The sequence below is a fragment of the Vanellus vanellus genome (genome assembly GCF_965231255.1).
Source record: "Vanellus vanellus genome assembly, contig: HAP1_SCAFFOLD_34, whole genome shotgun sequence".
Taxonomy (NCBI): domain Eukaryota; kingdom Metazoa; phylum Chordata; class Aves; order Charadriiformes; family Charadriidae; genus Vanellus; species Vanellus vanellus.
The window spans coordinates 2,873,595-2,890,418 of NW_028128340.1; positions in this window are offsets into that span (position 1 = coordinate 2,873,595).

Sequence of the window (16,824 nt, forward strand, 5' to 3'; positions counted from 1 at the left end):
GTGGGGTGGGGGGTGTAATGTAAAAAGGTAATATAAAAGGGTGGGGTTATTAAATTATTTTAATCCCCACCCCCCCCAGTGCACTACATGTAGAAATGCAGCAATTCTTTTTCTTGTGCAGATGCTGAAATATATTTATTTTATTGTAAGAGATGATCTAGTTTGGAAACGCTCCGTGTTGTAAATAAAACGGGGGGGGGGGGGAATCCCCCAAGCAAATCTGTGTTAGTTATAACTTTGAATCTTTGTGCGGTTTTGTGTTTGGTTTTAGTTTTTTTTTTTCATTGGGTTTTTTTAATTTATTTTGGGTTCATTCTGTGGAACACAAATGACACAAATCCCTGTCGCCGTCGCGTGGGTCCCGTCGGTGGAGCGTCACTGTGGACTGAGGGGTTCCCCCCGCCGGAGCCGGGACTGTCGGCCCTTTTTCTCTTGTTGCCCATTGAACGTAATGGGAAAAAGAATGGAATAAACCTCTCGTTTGTCTCACTGCGCCGCTGCCGTGTCTTTGGGAGGGTGGGGAGGAGGCGGAGGGGGCTGTGGAGCTTTTTTTGGGGGCGCGGGGGAGTGGGCAGAGGGTGGGGAGGAGGCGGAGGGGGCTGTGGAGCTTTTTTTGGGGGCGCGGGGGAGTGGGCAGCACTGTTTTTTGGGGGAAAGCCCATTTGCCTGGGGTGGGGGTCGGGAACCAGCTGACTGGGGAAAGGGCTGAAATTAGTGGGTTTGGGGGTTTGAAAAATTTAATGACTTAACTACGTTTTGGTTTTTAAATTTTGTTGTTTTTTTTGTAATTTGGGTTATTAAATTTGGGCGGTTTAAATTTTGTTGTTTTCTTTAATTTGGGTTTTTAAATTTATTTTTTTTTTCATAATTTTTGTTGTTTCTCTGTGCAAGTAATTGCAATGAGCTCTGTGTTGCAGGAGGGAGGGGACAGCAGTGTCACACGTGTCCCCTCTGCCAGACCGTGGGGTGCTCAGGGAGCTCAGAAAGGGGAGTGGGGGGAGGGAGGGGCCGGCGCACAACAGAAATTGAGCATTTCTTCCTCCCTACATTCTTGGGGGTATATTTTTGCCCATTTGCAATAGTTAATTAGCATTACATTAAATCCAAAGAGATTCTAGTTATCTTTCATATAGTATTTTTTTTATTCATTTCTTTCAAACCCCCCTCTGGCACAGGTCTGTGGGGTCAGGCAGGCGCATCCCCAGTGCCCTTTTACCTAAAACTTGAGGAACTGAGTGAAAAAAGAGGGCACCTGAGCCAAGCCAGGGGTCAGAGCCTGGAAATCCTGGGGGACCGGTGGCGTGCGGGATCCCCATGCGATGCTCGGAGGCGTTGGAGACGTCAGAAACCTGCTGCCGGATTTAGGGAAGGTTTTATTACGATTTAGGGAAAGCTGCAGGATCCTCGGCACTGTGGGAGCAGTTACAGAGAAAACTGAGCCAGAGAAATCGAGGTTTGAAGGGGCGGTCGAGCCGCGGGGGCACTTACCTTCTGCAAAGACAGCCGTTCCCCTAAAAGCAAGATCCTCTTTTTCTCCTTCGAGCTGGTTGTGGCTAAACTCTTCTCCTCACCGGTGCCTTTAAGCTGGTTAGCAGGATGCTAAAAGCTGACGGGTAGGTCACCGCTACTCCTGGTTTTAGTCGGATGGGTCGTTATGAATCATTACAGCATTTTTTAAGTGGGGCTGTTGCAAAAAATACAGTTGTTGCAGTATTTCCCACCTTACGCCTTCAGCGAGGGGCTGGTTTGGTGGTTGGGATTTATGTGTGTGTGTGTGTCTGTGTGTGTGTTGTTGTTGCTGTTTCTCTTTTCTATTTTTTCCACTCTTTGGCCCAAAGGAGTGACCTGTGGGTTTCCTCCTTTCAGGTGAGATGGCCCCGTGGTGCCACAGCCCATCTCGCAGGGAGGAATGATTTCTCTGCCCACGGGGCCGCCCTTTCCGACACCTTTGGTTTGAGTTGAAAAAGTTAAGAAACAAAGAAGAGGAAAAATGTAAAAGAAGCCTTTGGGTACCCAAGCACCGGCTGCTGCTTTCCGCCGAGTGAAACTCGGGTGGGAGCTCATCAGCTGGACAGACACCATCACAGACTCACAGAACAGTTTGGGTTGGAAGGGACCTTGAAGATCATGGAGTTCCACCCCCCCGCCATGGGCAGGGACACCTCCCACTAGACCCAAGCCTGGTTTCATCCCCCAAGGTCAGATCTGAAACTGGGGCCGTTCCCCACCAAGTGTCAAGGACCGCCACAGGAAGTGCAATTCTGGGGCTCTGGTGGATTAAAGGAGCTGCTTCGGTCCCTCAAGATACCCTAAAAAAAACAGAACAGGGGCAGAATCCACCCAGTGTGAAGGAGTTACAGCAAGTTCTAGGAACTTTAAGCTATTGGCATAAACACACCCCTGGCCTTTCCATCATTGCTCGCCCCTTGATAATTTGCTCAGGAAGGGAAAATCCTGGGAATGGATTGACCAACATACCAATGCCTTGGAATTGCTAATAAAAGAGCTGAGGTTATTCCAACAACTTGGTCCTATACATCCAACTGACCCTGTCCATGTAGAACAGGGGTTCAGTGAACGTGGTTCTCACTGCACTTTGGCAGAAGGGACCCACACACCTCCACTCCCCACACCGCCAACCCTCCCCCTCCCCCAACGCTCCAAAAAGCAGCAGTCCTTAGTGCAGACTCCTTAAGCTGACTCCACAGCTACGGCTCCCCGTCGGCTCTGGGGGAGACAAGGGGGCCCCTGGGGTCTCCGTGGGCTTTAAAGGGGTCCCAGGGCTGCCCATGGGCAGAGAGAGGGGTAGGAGAAGAAAAAAGGAGGAGAGGAGAGGAGAGGAGAGGAGAGGAGAGGAGAGGAGAGGAGAAGAGAAGAGAAGAGAAGAGAAGAGAAGAGAAGAGAAGAGAAGAGAAGAGAAGAGAAGAGAAGAGAAGAGAAGAGAAGAGAAGAGAAGAGAAGAGAAGAGAAGAGAGAGAAGAGAGGAGAGAAGAGAGAAGAGTCGAGGGGGGAGGGGAGAATGGTGGGGGGAATGGTTGGGGGTGTGGGAGTGAGCGTGTGAGGGGGGAGTGAGGGGAATGGATGTTTGTGAGGGGGGAATGGGTTTTCGTGAGTGGGAGAGGCGAAGGAGAGGAGGTTTGCAGGGCTGTGAGGTGTCTGTGAGAGAGGAGGCCCCGGAGGGAGGTGAGTGGAAAGGGCTGTGTGTGGAAAGAAAAGCTTTAAGGACAGGCTGGGCTGGGGAAAGGCGGTGGGCCCCGAGGGAGGGCTTGGGGAGCGGGGCTAGAAGCGTGGGTTTGGGGCAAAACTCTGGGAAAGGAACTGCAGGACAGGGCCAATCTGAGGATACAGTTTTAGCGAAGCTTCAAGCAAAGGGTGACCAAAGGTGCCTCTTGTCCTTTTGTGGGCGGGTTCTGTCTAAGTTATTCATGCGAGTGGATTTTTGCCACACGGGATGGGAACGTTCGCTTCCCGGGATAGCTGATGCCCCTGGATAACCACTGCCCGCGAAGCACTGCGAAACCCCGTGTTCAAAAATGAGAACAAAGGCCGTGTTTTGCCTCTCGGAAGGATCTCTAAGCACCGTCTCCACGTTATTTTCAGTACCTTTCTGGTTGTTTTCTTTCCCCCCACCCCTGTGATGTCCGTCGGGGGGGCTGGCGGAGCTCTGCAGGCGGATGTGTGGCTCATTTTGGGGAGGGCTGAGCTGATTTCAGGGAGTCCCGGCTCATTTTGCGGAGGATTGGGCTGGTTTAGGGGGGTCCCGGCGCATTTGGGGGAGGGCTGCGCTGGTTTCGGCCTCGCAGTGCCCGGGGCGGAGAGAAGCGGTGGTGCGGGGCTGAGGGGGCCTCGTCGTCCTCGGCGCGGCCCCGCCCCTCTCGCCCGCCGTTGCCGCGGCGACGTTGGGGGGCGTGGCCCGGATCTGCCCCTCGGCGCATGCGCGGGTGGGCGGACGCGAAGGAGAACGTTTCCGTTGTGCGGCGGTGGTCGGGAGCTGCGGCGTTTGGTACCGGGAGAGATGGGGGGGACCGGGGCCGAGGGGGGCGGGAGCGGGAGCGGGAGCGGGAGCGGGGTGGGACGGGGCGGCGGCGGCGGCAGCGGCAGGAGTGGTACGGAGGTCTCCGGGGCCAGTTCGGGGGGTTTGTGGGGTGGCGGGACCGGGCTGGGGGGCTCGGGGGGCGGCCTGGGCCTTTTTGGGAGGGACAGAGCCGAGTGGGGGGTCCCCGGGGAGAACAGGGCCGATTCAGCCCCCCCCCCCCCCCCGTCCCCCGCTGCCGCCCCCTCACCCCCCGCTCGCTCCCCGCAGGTGGCGGCAGCCCCGGCCGCAGCGCAGGGTGCCCGGGGCCGGCCTGGCCGGGCGCTTGGCTCTGCTCTGGGCTCCGCTCTCAGCCCCCCCCGGCAGGTCAGCCCGGCCGTGCCCCCTTCGCCCGCCTCCAGCCCACGGCCGAATCCCCCCAGGTACCCCCGAGATGGGTCGGGGGGTGTCAGCGCTGGGCCCCCTGAAGCGGGGGTGGGTGGTGGGCACGGGCATTGCTGGGAGCCCGTGGGCAGCCCTGGGACCCCCTTAAAGCCCACGGAGACCCCCGGGGCCCCCTTGTCTCCCCCGGAGCCGACGGGGAGCCGTAGCTGTGGAGTCAGCTTAAGGAGTCTGCCCTAAGGACTGCTGCTTTTTGGAGCGTTGGGGGAGGGGGAGGGTTGCGGTGTGGGGAGTGGAGGTGTGTGGGAGGAGTCCCGTGTCTTTGGGAGCTTTGGGGATGTTGGGCAGATTTGGGGGAGTGGGGGAGGGGTCCCCTCCTTTGGAGCTCCCTGGTTCTTTTCTTCCAAACTGTGGGAGGCAGCGGGCGAAGGGGGAAGGCAATAGAGTGGGTTGCTGTACTTCAGTCCTTGGTTGAGAGTCAGCGACTCTGCTCCCTTGCTGCTCAGCAGACTATTGGCTCCGTGGGGCTGTTTCTCCAGGCAGGCTACGACTACAGAAATGGCCCCACTTCCTCGGAAGAGTTGTCAGCGGTGACGTCTCCTGTGAACGTACTGCCTGACGTTGGATAGACCTGGCACCACGCAGCAGCTCAGAGCTCCACAGCGTATGCTTCCACACTCAGTCCCGTCCCCTGCCTGGGAACCCGCTCTTTCTCGGTCCCTGCTGGCAGCTCCTGTGGAGGCTCCTGGCCCAGGACCGGCCCCGGTTTCCCCACTGCCCCACCAGCAGCCATGGGAGAGCGGGGGTGTCCTGAGTGTGTGAGCACCACTGGCTCTGTTGCTGCACTGGGCCAGGCCTCCAGGAAGTGGTAGAGGGAGCTCTGAGAAGAGAAGCTGCTCCTCAACAGGCTGCTGCAGTCCTCCGAGTTGGCCAGCGAGCACAGGCTGCAGGGTGCAGCCGCGCAACCCTGGGGTGTCTGCCGTGGGAAATGTTAAAGAAATAAAATGTTGGTCTCTATCCCTGGTGCTGTGGTTCATCCTCCCATCCCGCGGCTGGGGCTGTGCCCCCATCAGTGCCCGACCCAGTGGGACAGGCTGGCACTGCGGGCACCCACCAACCTGGGGGGGTGGTGGTGTCGGGGGAGCTGGGTGGGCTGGAGAAAGGGAGGAAGCACCTCTTGAAACCAGCTCAGCCCTCTCCAGCCACAAAACCCTCCCCAGAGGCACCAGAGGGGACTCCCAGATCCTTGAAGGGCTGCCCCAGACTCCCTCTGGCCTGCAAGAGTCCCCCCCAGGACCCCATAAGGGCCGCCCAGGACCCCTTACGGACACCCCAGTGGTGTCCCAAATCTGGGTTCTTTACCTGCTGGGCAAGCCAGTAACACACTGTGTGGGAGCAGCCAGCCAAGCCGGTTTCAGAGCACAAGAGGTGAGAGGCAGGGAGCTGCCATCCCACTCAGCTCCATCTCCGCCGTGCCTTGGCTGTGCAGAGAGAACTTGGGGGGAGCTGCAAAACAGCTCAGCCCGGGCTTGTCTCCAGATGGCACAGAACAACCAAAACCAAATGGCCCTTAACAAACAAAATGCCCCGAGTCCCATCCCACCACTCTTCCCATGACAGTGAGCGCCGGACATCACAAATTGGCAACAGAGACTTTGCTATGGCACCACCAGAGGGAAATATCCCAGATAGTGTAATCCACTCGGGCATAATCCTGCACCCTCACCGAGTCAGGAAATATAAACCGCAGGGTCTGGGGAGACAAATGGGGAATCCTCCAAGGATACAGCTGGCCCCTCGGAGATCTGTCCCCCCCATCCAGGACGCTGGAGGGGAGCATTTACAGCCGAGCACGGCGTTTCCTTTAACCTCTAGAAAAGCCGGCATTTGCTAAAAAACAAATGTTCCCCTCCCGCCCCGGCCCCCTCTGAAAATAAATAAATAAATAAAGAATTAAAATCCTTGCAAAACTTAAAAATCGCCGTTAGTTTCGTTAGCGTTACATTAATTCTAAAAACTGACGAGCCGCTGCGCTGTGTGCCTCAGCCCAACCTCCCCCCCTCAATGCTGGGCGAGCTCCTCTGGCCATGCCTGGGATGAAAAACGGGTGGCTTTTAGGAAATAAAAAATTAAAAAAAAAAAGAAGAATAATAAAACCTCTCTTTCTCTCTCTCTCTGCCTGTGTTAGTCCAACGAAAGGGATAGCGTCGGGAGGCGAGGGAGGAGGAAGGGGGAGGCTGTGGGATGGAGAGAGCCCTCCCCGTACCCCTCGGCTGTGCATCCTCGCAGCGCCGCGGGGAATGGGGGTGGGGGGGTCTGTGTGGGGGTCTTTGGTTTGCACAGGGTGGCCGTGGTGGGGGCTCAGCCCCATCCTTACAGTGCTGGGGAGCACGGGGCTACCAGGCACAGGGTCCCTCCCCCAGTGAGGTGCTTTGGTGCGTTGAGGTGTTAGATGGGGTGGCACAGCCCCTGCCCACCCCGGGAGGGGGGACACCACCTCTCCGGTGGCACTGGATGGGTGGGAGGGAGGGAGGGAGCAGAGCTGTGGGAGCCATGGAGAAAGGCGTGGGGGTGTCCCTCATCGTGGCAGCCCTACCCGGCCACCCCAAGGGACACCCAAGCCCCATCTTGGTCCTCTCCCCGTTGGGTGACGCCCTTCCACCCACCCCAGAGGTGCGCTCCTCTCCTGCGGGGGGGACGCCCAGCGCTCGCCTGGCTAGAGAAGCACCGGGGGGGGGGTGGTTAGGGGGCATCTGAGTTTCCCAGTTACACGGGCGTAATTAGTGCACCATTAATAACCATTAGTAACCACTTTGGCTCTGCTAACCAACTGTGGCGAGGCCCCCACCCCGCTTTAGCACAGGCTTCCTGATGCCAACACCTCCCCGAGCCACTGGGTAAAGCGACGCCTGGCAAAAAACCACCACCCCCCAAAAAAACCCACAGCACATCCCCCACTCCCCACCCACCCCTTCTCCCCCCATCACAGCCATGGGGCAAACTCCCACCACCACTCCCCCCAATCTCAGCTCGGCCGTGACCCCCCCGAGACACTGGAAAGAGAGCAACGGAGAGCGAGCTCAGGGTCGTGTGAGCTGGAGAGATTTCTCTTTGGGTTTTGATGTTGTCGGTGGGTGGGATTTGGTTGTTTGTTTTTCACAGAACACTTTGCAGCAGAGGACAAAAACGTGGTGTCGCAGTCCCCGGGGCCGGCGCTGGCACCGCCACCTCCCCCCCCCTCCCCTCCCCTCCCCCCTCCCCCGGCTCCTGTCCCTCCTCCTGCCCGGCGGCTGTTCCCACTTTCCTTCCTTGGTTTGTTTGTTTTTTTTTTCTTTTCTACCTTTGTTTTTTAATATGTGGGGTTTTTTTCCGTTTTCCCTTTTTCTTTTTTCTCCCTTTTGTTTTTTGCTTCCCCCTCCTTTTTCTTCTTTTTCCCCTTTTTGCTTTTTCCTCCTTTTTTCTGTTTCCCCTCCCCCCCCCCCCGTTTTTTTTTTTCTCTCCCCCCGCCTTTTCCCCTGTTTTTCTTTTTCATTTTTCCCCCTTTTTTTCTTTTTCCCCTTTTTTCTTTTCCCACTTCCCTCCCACTTCCCCCCCCCCCCCCTTTTTTTTTCCCCTCTTTTTAAACAAGCTCTCTCCTGAAGGAGCAGCCCCTGGCTCTCCGCTGGCAGAAGGAGCCTACGGAAGAGCTCTGGCACTGACACGGGCAGGAACACCCACTCACACATCGCAACACAGCAGTTAGTTTGGCAACACCCCCACCCCCTGTCACAAGTGAGACCTGCACAGACAAAAGGCTCCTGAGTGAGGGCACTGGGGCAGCCCCACCTTAGAAGCAGCAGAGGAGCAGAGCCGTCCGGAGCCATCAAGAGCACAGGAAGGGCTATTCAGGGCCTCATTGTCTGCGCCGAGTGACCGTCTGCTGAGAACCGCTCTGGCGGCTCAGAGCTCAGCCCCAGCAGCAGTCTGGAGCCAACGGGGAAAAGTACACTGGGAGGAAGACTGGCAGCCTTCCTCCACAACGCCCCGGAGAGAATGACCACAGTGCTGCCTCTCCCCATCGCTTTTCCAACTCGGTTCTTTTTTTATTAAAAAATTAAAAAAAAAAATATATGCTCCAACTCTCAGGTTTCCAAGGCACACAGAATCTCTAAAAGGGAGACACAAGCGTGAGGTGCTGAGGTACCCAAACCTGCCCACGTTAGTCCAACTAAAGGGACAGCGTCGGGAGGCGAGGGAGGAGGAAGGGGGAGGCTGTGGGATGGAGAGAGCCCTCCCCGTACCCCTCGGCTGTGCATCCTCGCAGCGCCGCGGGGAATGGGGGGCTGTGTGTTTGGGGGGGTCTTTGGTTTGCTCCCCTGACCTGCTGGGGGTGGGGGAGGGGGGGGGGATGTCCAGTGGTGGGGTTACAGTCATCGGGCGGTGCTGGGCGGCACGGCGGGAGCCTCCCTTGCTGTGCTGCGAGGCCGGGGCTCCCGGAGCGTGTTTCTGCTCCTGCTGCTTCACCTGCTGGAGCATTTCCCTCATCTGGCGCTGTGCAGTTATGGAAGATGCACCCAGGTGGGATGCGGGTGGCTTTGCCTGCACAGAGGAGTCCATTCACACCCTGGGCGCTGCTCTGCACGGCCTCCAGAACACACATTTTTAGCTCAATCGAGCCAATCTTCAATTTCAGCACTTGCACAGCCAGGGGGAAGCTACCGAAACACCTTCAGTGCCTCTTGGGGGCACAGGGACCACCCAAAAGAAGAGTGGCAGGGTGCTCGGGTGGTGCTGGGCTCAGCAAGCCCCACGCCTTTCCTCGGTGGATGAAAGCGGCCGGGGAATATCGGGTAACGCCACGGCCAAACCGTACCTGACTGGCAAAGAAATGCCCAATGATTTTAACGATGACCTCCTCGTTCTCGTCTGGGGTTTGGTCTCGTGGCACAGTGACTGCCGCGCTGGTTAAGTTTTGCAGTTCGTTTACCTGGAGCGAACCACAAGAGGGTGATGCCCTTCCACCCACCCCGGAGGTGCGCTCCTCTCCTGCGGGGGGGACGCCCAGCGCTCGCCTGGCTAGAGAAGCACCGGGGGGGGTGGGGTGGTTAGGGGGCATCTGAGCTTCCGCATTACATGGGCGTAATTAGTGTGCCATTAACCACCATTAATAACCACTTTGGCTTTGCTAACCAACTGCCCCCACCCCGCTTTAGCGCAGGCTTCCTGATGCACACGCCTCCCTGTGTGGGAGCAGCCAGCCAAGCCGGTTTCAGAGCACCAGAGGTGAGAGGCAGGGAGCTGCCATCCCACTCAGCTCCATCCCCGCCGTGCCTTGGCTGTGCAGAGAGAACTTGGGGGGAGCTGCAAAACAGCTCAGCCCGGGCTTATCTCAAGATGGCACAGAACAACCAAAACCAAATGGCCCTTAACAATCAAAATGCCCCGAGTCCCATCCCACCACTCTTCCCGTGACGTTGAGCGCCGGACATCACAAACTGGCAACAGAGACTTCGCTATGGCACCACCAGAGGGAAATATCCCAGACAGTGTAATCCACTCGGGCATAATCCTGCACCCTCACCGAGTCAGGAAATATAAACCGCGGGGTCTGGGGAGACAAATGGGGAATCCTCCAAGGATACAGCTGGCCCCTCGGAGATCCGTCCCCCCCATCCAGGACGCTGTACAGGGTAACTTCCCCGGGATGGAGCGACCTCACCTGAGAGAGAGAGGGTAAGTGACTAAGAAACATCCGAACGGTATAGGGCATGCGATTGAGTTTGTGACTGGTGCACTCTTCTAAGGCATTAATATCTAGCGCCCTTGTGGTTTGTGTTGCTACTTGTCGGGGGCATTTGTAGCTCGCAATAGTGGATCCCGCTGATTTCTTTTAAACCGCAATAGTGCAATCGCCATCGCACACACAGAACTTGCAATAGTGATGTATTGGACCTGTGAGTGAAGTCCAAAGAAATTGTTAATTTGAACCTCTCAGTGAAGTCCTTTTTCCCGTTTCGTCACGCTCCCCGAGCCACTGGGTAAAGGAACACCTGGCAAAAAAACCCACACCACCCTCAAAAACCCCACACCACATCCCCCACTCCCCACCCACCCCTTCTCCCCCCATCACAGCCATGGGGCAAACTCCCACCACCACCCCACTCTCAGCTCAGCTATGACCCACCCCCCTCCCCCCCCCCCCCGAGTCACTGGAAAGAGAGCAGCGGAGAGCAAGCTCAGGCTCGTGTGAGCTGGAGAGATTCCTCTTTGTTTTTTGATGTTGTTGTCATTGGATGGGATTTGTTTGGTTTTTTTTCACAGAACACTTTGCAGTGTGGTGTCACAGCCCCCGGGCCGGCGCTGGGAGCGCCACCTCACCGCTGGCTCTCGTCCCTCCTCTTGCCCGACGGCTTTCACCACTTACTTTGCTTGGGTTTTTTAGGGGTTTTTTTCCTTTCTACCTTTCTTTTTTTTAATTTGGGGTTGTTGGTTTTTTTCCCTTTTTTTTTTCTTTTCCCCCCTTTTTATCTCTTTTTCCCTTTTTTCTTCTTTCCCCTCGTTTTTTTCCTCCCCCCCTTTTTTTCTTTTATTTTTTTTTCCTTTTTCTCTTTTTAAACATCTCTCAAGCTTTCTCCGAAGGAACAGCCCCTGGCTCTCAGCCAGCAGAAGGAGACTATGGAAGAGCTCTGGCACCCGTGGGATTGCTTTCCTTCTCCCGCCTCGCACTCAGTAGAGCGTGTTTTCCAACTCTTTTTTTTTTTTTATTAAGAAAAGAAACAAAAATAATGTGCCAGCTATCAGTTTTGTAAGGCACACAAAATCTCTAAAAGGGAAACAGAAGCGCAATGTGCTGAGGTAAACCCTGAGGTAGTTTTTGTGTGTGGTTGTGTGTGTGTCATCTGGGGTTGAGGGTTGTATGCGTTTTATTTTTGAAATTAAAAAAAAAAAAATTATTTTGCTAGTGTGTTTTTTTTTTTCCCCCAGCCCTGGGCTGACAACCTCTTGGAAATCTGGCTTTCCACCCCTGCCCCTCTTTCCCCCTTCTCTCCTTACAACCGGGATCATTCCCCAAAGTGTTTACGGCCGAGCACGGCCTTTCCTTTAACCTCTAGAAAAGCCGGCTTGTGCTAAAAAATAAACATCCTCCTCCTGCCCCCACCCCCTCTGAAATGAAATAAATAAAGAATTAAAATCCTTAAAAAACTTAAAAATCGCCGTTAGTTTCGTTATTGTTACATTAATTCTAAAAACTGATGAGCCGCTGCGCTGCGTGACGCAGCCCAACCTCCCCCCCTGAACACTGGGTGAGCTCCTCTGGCCATGCCTGGGATGAAAACCGGGTGGCTTTTAGGAAATAAAAAAATTTTTAAAAAAGAATAATAACAACTCTCTTTCTCTCTCTCTCTGCCTATGTTAGTCCAACTAAAGGGATAGTGTCGGGAGGTGATGGAGAGAGCCTTCCCCACACCCCTCGGTTGCGCATCCTCACAGTGCCACGTGGAATGGGGGGGGGGAGGGGAGAGGTGTGTTTGGGGGGGTCTTTGGTTTGCTCCCCTGACCTGCTGGGGGTGGGGGAGGGGGGGCAAAGTCTGGCAGTGGGGTTACATTCATTGGGCAGTGCTGGGCATCATTGCGGGAGCCTCCCTTGCTGTGCTGCGAGGCCGGGGCTCCCGGAGCGTGTTTCTGCTCCTGCTGCTTCCCCTGCTGGAGCATTTCCCTCATCTTGTGCTGTGCAGTCCTGGGGAGGAGAGGGGAAAAGCAAGAGGTGGGGGTCAGGGCACTGTTTCTCCCCCTACCACCCACCCCCAAGCCCCCACCGAGCATCTCGCCACTCCCAACTTGTCACTCTGGACAAGCTGTAAGTAATTTCAAGGTTTTTTTTGTTTGTTTGTTTGTTTTTTGTTTGTTTGGTTTTTGGTTTTTTGTTTTTTTTTTTTTAAACTTGTGCTTCCTCCATCGCTCCTCAAGACCACCTGAATTTTTCTGGGGGGCCACCATCCCTCTCGAGTGGACAGGAGACAAGGTTATGGAAGATGCACCCAGGTGGGATGCGCGTGGCTTTGCCCGCACCGAGGAGTCCATTCACACCCTGGGTGCCGCTCTGCACAGCATTCAAAACACCCATTTTTAGCTCAATCGAGCCAATCTTCAATTTCAGCACTCCCACAGCCGGGGGGAGCTACTGAAACACCTTCAGTGCATCTTGGGGGCACAGGGACCACCTGAAAGAAGAGCGGCAGGACGCTCGGGTGGTGCTGGGCTCAGCACACACTGCGCCTTTCCTCGGTGGACGGAAGCAGCCGGGGAATATTGGGTAAAGCCACGGCCAAACCGTACTTGACTGGCAAAGAAGTGCCCAATGATTTTAATGATGACCTCCTCGTTCTTGTCCAGGGTTTGGTCTCGTGGCACAAGGACTTCCACACTGGTTAAAATTTGCAGTTCATTCACCTGGAGCGAACCACAAGAGGGTTTTGTTGTGGAAGAGCCAAAATGCTCTGCTGCCGGTGTCACCACGGCACCAGGCACCCTGTGTGTCTCCCCCTTCCTTGGGACCAACAAGAACCACCACCAGGACATAGGGGCTGAGGGTCAAGACATCGCCGAAACCACTGTGCATCCAGGATTTGTCCCCCTGGGGTGGGCAGGGGTGACGGCTGATGCCCAACTCTGAGTCCCCAGGGCACCACCACCTACCATCTTGCCACCTTTGCCTATAACATGGCCGGTGGCAAAAGAAGGCACCTTGATGTGGGCTTCAAGCTTCATGTCTTTCGCGTTTTCCTCTTTCATCTTCCCAAAATATTCACCCCTGGGCCTGGGGAGGAGACGGACAGAAAGGAAAACCATCAGGCAGCACCCACTGTGCCTCTCCATCCCCAAAGCTGACGATGTCCCCATGTCCAGCAGCATCAAAACCACTGTACCCAGCAAAGAGCTCCCCTGGCGCTGAGGGAGGCCAAGCCAGGCTGCCAGCACAGTGGTGACCACAGGGATGCCCTCGACTTGTCCCTTACTGTCGCCCCCCCCATAGCCCCCACCCAGCGCACCTTGAACTGAGCCTTGGGAAGCCCCGTGATGACCATCCGCTCGCTGGCCTCGGGACCTTCTGCTGGGGCGAGCTGGGGAGCGATGAGGGAGAGGGAGCATGAGCGCAGCCCCCACTTCAGCAAGACCTTCCCTTGGTGGGATGTACCCCCCCAACGCAGGGCAACCGCCCCATGCAGGAGCATCCCCTCCCACCTGAGCTGGGCTGATAACCAGGGTGCTGCAGGCCTGGCCTTCTACTAATGACAGGCTGGAGAGGTGGGCACATGCCAACCTCATGAAGTTCAAGGAGGCCAAGTGCAAGGTCCTACACATGGGTCGGGGCAATCCCCAGCAAAAATCCAGGCTGGGAGGAGAATGGATGGAGTGCAGCCCTGAGGAGAAGGACCTGGGGGTGCTGATTGATGAGAAGCTCAACATGAGATGGCAAGAGAAGCTGTGGCTGCCCCATTCCTGGAGGTGTTCAAGGCCAGGTTGGTCAGGGTTTGGAGCAACCTGGGCGGGTGGGAGGTGTCCCTGACCAGGGCAGCAGGGTGGACTGGATGGTCTTCAAGGTCTCTGTCAACCGAAACCATTCTATGATAATTTGGGGAGCAACACTGTAACCCGCAGACTCCCATTCCCTGACCTCGGCAGTGCAGAGGGGAAACTGAGGCACGAAGCGCAGGACCAGCCCCGCGGCCCCTTCCTCACCTTGATGGAGGCACCCAAAAACCGCACCAGCTGCTTGATGTGCTGCCCCTTCTTCCCGATGATGGCCCCCACCGCCTGCATCCCGATGAACAGGTTCACAAACTCTTGCTCCGGCAGCTGAAGGGGCACAGAAGAGCGAGAGGGTCAGGGGACTGGCTGGACAAGGGACAAGGGAGGTGGCTGTCCCCATGTTACCATCCCATGGTAGTAGCTGCTCACCCTCCCAAGGTGCCCAAGTGAAGATCTCCTGGAAAGGGGTACCAGGCACTTACTGGGTGCTGATGGCGGAAGGCACCGGCCGGGGGGGGCTCCATACACACCCAAGAAGTACATCGAGGAGCCCTATGGTTGGAGAGAAAACGAGGGTCAGCGACAGCCCCAGCGTGCCAGACCCTTCCCGGCCACTCCCAGTCCCACGCAGAGCAGTGTGCCACCACTGTGAGCCCAGCAGGGACACGGGGACAACCCTTCAGGCCCTGAAACCCCCCCTCACAGAGCGTGGGTGCACCCGAGGGTGCATTGGGGTGAGCTGCAGCCCCGACCCAGCGCGATGGGGCTGGGAGGCAGACAGGGGCTCCCAGTTACCCCCACCCCCCCCCCCACTGCCATGTTTTCGTCTGTGTCCTGCCTTTGTAGGGGAAAACCAGGACACAACTCTCTCCTGCTCTGCATTCCAGCAAGTGCAACCAGATGCTACCTGCAAACCACCATTGCTCACATGGAGGACGAGCAGACCCAGCTCCCCTGACCAGGCTGGACGCCGCTCTCGCTCCCAGCCCTCCATTTAAACCCACCACGCCGAGGTTTTGTGCTCCTCCTCGCATTGAGCTCACACTCCCCGTGTCCACCCTCTGCTTCGGGCCACGGGCTGCTCCACGGCTCCTACACCAACGTGTCCCCTCCTGCCCAGACACTCCTCGACGCCGGGCTGGACACTGCATCTCCTCACTTCCTTCCCTTCACTAGGAGGCTCGTTCCTTCTCCTCCATCCTTCCCACGACTCTACAGCTCCACAGATGAAGCTACAGCCCAAGACACCAGCTCCTGCTCAGGACATTTGCTCCTCTTACACTTAAAAACCCCTCTGGAAAAGCCTCTCCGCCACGAGGCTGCAGCAACACCCGCACATGTCCACCCCCCGTTAACGACGGGCGAGCACCGCATTGAAGAGCCTCCTTAGGAGCAAGGGCAGTGCGAGGCAGCGCCCCAAGAGCCAGCCCAACCCCCCGCACACAGCTCAGCGCTCACCACACGCTCGCCGGCCCCCGCAGCAGCGGCTCGAGCGGGGCTGCCCGCGGCCGGCGGTTGGGCGCCGCTCCATCGCAGCCGCTCACCATGGTGGAACGCCGAACGCAGTCCGCGTCCTTCCAGTCGCACCGCAGCCATGGCGCAGCCGGATGCGGCTACCGGAGCTCCGCGCCAGAGGGGCGCAAAGCGCCGTGCGAGCGCGGAGGAAAGGGCTCGGTAAGCCCGGGACTGGCATTCCCTCACCCACCGCGGGCAGAGGAGGCAGGAGGGGGCGCGCAAGAGCCCGCGGTGCCGCTCGCCTCAGTCCTGCGGGACGCCGGAAAGCTTCTCCGCTCTCGGGGGGGGGGGCCCTCCGCTCTCTGGGAGGCTTCTGGGGGGCCCCTCCGGCCTCCGTGGGGGCCTCTCCCCGAAGGCCTCTTCCCCTCCTCCGGGCACTCCCCGGCCTCCCGGCGCCCAGCTGCCAGCCGGGGCCCGGCTCGGGGCTTCCGGAGAAGGGCAAGCGCCTCCCCCAGACAGAGCAGGGCCAGGCGGGCCGGGCGGGACGGCGCCGGCCCGGCCCCACCGCAGGGCAGGGGCAGAAGCGGGCCGGGCGGCCGCTAACGGCTCCCTCAGGCAGAGCACAGACGGCGGCGCGCCTGCGCGCGCGCACCCACCGCCCCGCCCCGCCCCTCTGTCCCCCCTCTCCCCCCTCAGCCTCCCCTCCACTAATGGCTGCGGGGGGCCCTCGGCGCCCTCCTCGCCGCCCCCGGCCCCGCCGCCGCGCAAGAGGCCGCCCCCCAGGGCAGCGAGCCGCCCCGCCGCCTCAGGGCCGCCCCCGGGCATCGCCCCGGCGCCCACTCCCCCCTCCGCCTGGGGCCGGCGGGACCCCCGGGGCTCCTTGGCGGGAGCCCGCCCGGCGCCTCGGCCGGGAGCGGCGTTAGTCGCTCTGTGGGCTCGGGTGCAGGGCGGGGTCTTGCTCTGGGGCTCCCCTGGCTCTGGCCTCGGCCCCTCTGCCCGCCCAGAGCCCCCCCTCCGGGGCGGTGGGGCTCGTGGTGGGCCCCGGCAGCCCCGTGCCCCCCCCGCCCTCTCCCAGCCCGGCAGCCCCGTCCTTCCGGCCCTGTGCGGCGGCTGTGGCTCCTGCCGCTGTGGGCTCGCCCCGGGCCGCAGTCAGAGTCGTTCCCCTGTGATGCTGAGATGACTGTGGCTTCCAGATGTTCCCCCCAAATCCGTGGGCAAAGCCACCCCCTCGTTGGCTTTCCGTCTGCACAGCGGGGGCTTGAAAAGGGAAAAAGAGGGGGTGGAGACTTGGAGTGGTGAAGGAGCGGGGAGCAGCTTAGTACAACTTCCCAGGAGAGAATTCCTCTTTTCTCGCCCTCAAACTGATCCTAAACCTCCAAGTGGCTGGTAAAGTAAAAAAGGACAAAACAAGGCTCTCCCAGGTGCCGGGTGCTCTGGTAAAGCTG